The following is a 4,405-nucleotide window of genomic DNA, read 5'->3' as shown; positions in this document are numbered from 1 at the left end:
GATGCAGGGGACACGGGTTCGTGCCCCGGTCCGGGAAGATCCCACATGCCGCGGAGCAGCTAGGCCCGTGAGCCATGGTCACTGAGCCTGCGTGTCCAGAGCCTGTGCTCCACAATGGGAGAGGCCACAACAGTGAGAGGCCCGAGTACCACAAAAAAAAAAAGGAAAGAAAAAGAAAATATTCGAATAAAAAAAAATTTGATTTTGTGAGGAAATTTCTTATCAGCCTCCCATCCTGAACACGGTTTTGTTTGTTTTTTTCTTTCTCTGTCTAAACATAAGTTCCTTGTTGTATTCCTATTTATTTCTTTATTTTAAGATGTGATGGTAGAATATTGAAAGGAATGGATATGGGAATGTCAAAAACTCATTTGTTTAACTCAAATATGAGAGTATCAAATACATTCAAAGCATGTAGTAGACTATGAAGGGGAGAAACAGAGTTAAGCTTAACAAAGAGTTTGTCTCAGTGGGTTTCATTGAGTTCCCACAGTGCTTACTGTAGAAGGCACTAGTGGGAGGATTTAAGGAAAAGAAAATCAGACAAAATTCCCACATTAGAGAAGCTTTGCAACCTAATTAGAGAAATATACATACTTGAAACAGCTAAGTAACAGCATGAGGTAATATGTGATTAAGTGTAAAAACGGGTGATTCCTGGCCACGTTTTTTTTTTTTTTCTGAAAGTATCATAAAATTATTTCAAACCACAAAGCAAAAAAGAAATTAGATGGATACCTGAATATCTTTGCCCAAGGCAGGATATGCGGTAAAATATCACAAGAGAATGCAAAACTGTTAGAAACCTTGTCAGCAGTTGACTTCAAACCTCATCTCTGCACCCCTCTGCCTACCATTTTCCTTCTTTGTTTTTCTGTAGATCAAGATTTTCCTGCTTCATTGCGCACATGGCTAAAAATGCCTTCCTTGTTATTCTGAACTTTATGTGGGTTTTTTTGTTGTTGTTTAAGTAATCAAGCCAGAGTCATTAGCTATCTCTGAGTCCCAATTCTAGTTATTAGGACAGAGATTCTGACTGGTTCATCTTGGTCACTACTTCCTGATTCAGTCAGCTGTGGCTGGGTTGGAGAGCCATATATACAAAATAAATGTTGGATCAAACATCTGGGGGACTAAGAAAGTTCTAAGAAAAAAGTGTCATATCCTAGCAGGATATCTTAAACTGTGTGTATAAGAGAAACTAATTCAGAAAAAAAATTATGGGCTGAGATGCGTTGCTGGAAGGCCTTGGGAACTGGTAGAACATAAAGAATCAGTAACATTTGGATTAGTCCAAGAGGATGGAGGAAGGAGTAATTCCAATAGACCAATTGAAATGGCATAAAAGTAGAGATGAGTCAGGTATGTTTGAGGAGCAATTGGGTAGATGGGTCTTCCTAGAGTCAAGGATTCATGCAGTACAGTTTTGAAAAATAACTCAATATCATTTATGTGGGAAATACATTAGAGGTGGGCTTCTGTTTTCCTTTTCAGGTTATAAATGTAGCTTTAGAGATTGTCAGCATTTGAATGCTAACTTTTCTAAACTCATGAGAGTAGATTAAATAATCCATGGATGTATATTTTAAATGAATAAAGAAGAGGATTAAGGATAGAACCTTGAAAAACATCAACACTTTAGGGATGGAGAAAAGAAGGAAATCCAGAGGAAAAGCCTGGAAAGGAATGGCTACAGAGATAGAAGGAAATGCTGTCATAAAGGGCAAAGGAGAAGAGAATTTCAATTAGAAAGTAGTGAGCAGATCAGTTGCCGGAAATTCAAATAAGATAAGGTCTGAAAAATGTTCATTGGATTTGACAATTGGAAGAAACACAGGTGGATAAAATGATGTTAAGTCTGTGGAGAAGACAAATATATGGGTCAATGTGTGAATGAGAGGGTATAGATGATGGAGGCATGAGGTCACCATCAAGAAGATCCTCTGTGAGGAGGAGATGAGTGGAGGAAAGTCACTGGGGAAGGAAGAGGGAGGCAAAGAACTAGGGAAAGGTTTGAAACTGGGGAGCACATTGACCAAGTCAATAAACTGAGGAGAAAAAATAATGAGGAAAAATTCACAGAACGATTTGTGAGAGTATGGAACGCGGTTGAGATGTGTTTTGGACAATGACAATATGCAGAAAGAGTCAAGGACTGAGTTGAGGTCATTAAATCTGAAAATAAAATTATAAAGGGATATTCTGAATTACATGGTTTCTCAATCACCTTTATTTACCTGATTGCATTAAATCTATCTAACCAGTCTGTGAGGTTGGCAGCCCAAATATTATTGAGCCACTATTCAGCAATGAGGAATTGGAGATTACTTAATTAAAAAGTTTGCCTGGGGTTCCAAGGTATTAAGGTGCAGGGACTCAAATCCAGCTTCTAAAACTCTAGTTCTGGTGCTCATTCAGCTTCACTGTGATTTCTAATACCTGTGTATCTGCAGCTATGTAGGATAACTACAGTTTTCGTGAGACCAAAGAGCAGATGTCACGATTTTAGGTGAGTAGTAAGGGAGTAGAAATAAGACATATAGACCTATGTTTTGAGAAATTTAAAAGTAAAGGGAAAGGAAATTTCAGAACAGAATAGGGGTTTGGGTATTTTTTTTTATGGTTTTAAATTGATGTAGAAGCCTTGAGGTGCTTGTACCATAAGGAGAAATACCAGAGGTGAAGGAGAGCCTGGGGATGAAGGAGAAAGAAATGATCAAATGCAAAGTTCTGAGAAAGACAGCACAGGTGGAGGGGTCAGCTTTCAAAAGAGTAGCCACAGCTCCTCCTTGGTAAGCCATGGAGATTAAAGGATGGTGCAATGTGGGGACATTTTGAGACAAATTAGTCTACAAGTTCTAGGTTTCCTCCTTTGTCAACAGGTAATATGCATGATAAAAAGGTTTTGTGAGAACACCATTAGAAACTCTGTATAACTGCTTAGAAAACAGTAAGAAATGAGTTTTTGGTGGCTATAAGTGTTATGTTGAATGCTAGTAGGCTAGACTCACCAAAAATTCAGTGTTATGTTGAAAGCTAGTAGGCTAGACTCACCAAAAATTCCATCAACTCCCTCATGTTCCTCATACTCCTTGCAGTTAGCTGGGGTCATTCTGGTCATGGGCTATGAGCAGAAGTGATGCAAATTCCTTCTGGGTCAACATGTGAACAGTCAGTGATTCTCCCATTGCCTTTTCCTCTGCCCAGCAAGGAAATGTTCCATACGGTAGAGACACTGTCAGCCTGGATGGAGTAGAGCTTCCCCTTCTACCTCTTCCTGACTAGCATTAGTCAAGTGTCACGATGAAAAATATGTACTTGTGTTATGTCACTGATTTCAGGGTTAATTTGTTAAGTCTGCATAACCTAGCCTATCCTGACTACTGCTACTACCACCAGGCTAATGGCAGTTTCCACAGCCTATTCATCTTGTTTCTAAGAATATATGTTAAATTAGACCCTAGTTAGTTATAAAGTATTTTTATATTTAGCATTGGGAATCTTCTGTAAAGTTAAATTTACTTGACTTCCTTTCAAAGAGATTCAGAAAGTACTGTTTTAGCATGGACCATGGTGCCCTGTGCTGGGAGTTTAGAACACAAAGTTAATAATAATAACAATAGTGAGTATGCATCAAGCTGCCTTTCTCCAGGTGTAGTGTGCTTCACAACAAAACTCACAATTAACTCCATTTTACAAATGAGGGAACTGATCCCAGAGAGATTAATTACTTTACCAAAAACATAGAGCTAATGGGTGGTAAAACTAGAATTCTAAATTAGGCACTAGAATTCATACTTTCAATCACTCTATTTTCCCCTTAGTGGTATCTACCCCAGTGAAGTTCAGAATCTCTGGAAAGAATTCTAAAATTCTAGGCCATGGATTGGGTGCATTAGAATTAGCTGAGGAACTTTTACAAAAATAGGTATTCATGAGCTCTTCCTAGACCCACAGAGTCAGAAGCTCTATGGTAAGGCTTTGCTTATTCTAATTGCCAATCAAGTTTGGAAACCACTAGGAGTCTAGGAGTAATATAGGCACTTAAGTACTTCTGATATGGTGAGAGAAAAGATAAATTCCTTGAAAAGTCCAATGGAACAGATATGAGGGCAATTAATTCTGCTTTTGTAACTATAATACAGGGTGAGTTTGTAGTTGAAGGAGGAGGGGTAATAGTTTGATAAAAAGACGGATAAAAGAAAATCCATGATATAAAATAAGCAAACACAAAAAGGAATATTTAGTCCACTTAACCTGTAAATATTGGGGTTTCATAGGGCTTAATGGAAGTTCCCTCCTCTCCTTTCCTTATATTTTCTCCTAAGTGATCTTTTTTTTTTTTTTTTTTTTTTTTTTTTTTTTTTTTTTTTTGCGGTACGCGGGCCTCTCGCTGCTGTGGCCT

Source organism: Physeter macrocephalus, chromosome 12 (genome assembly GCF_002837175.3).
Source record: "Physeter macrocephalus isolate SW-GA chromosome 12, ASM283717v5, whole genome shotgun sequence".
Lineage (NCBI taxonomy): Eukaryota > Metazoa > Chordata > Mammalia > Artiodactyla > Physeteridae > Physeter > Physeter macrocephalus.
The sequence above is the reverse complement of the archived record's forward strand: the minus strand, read 5'-3'. Positions refer to the sequence as shown.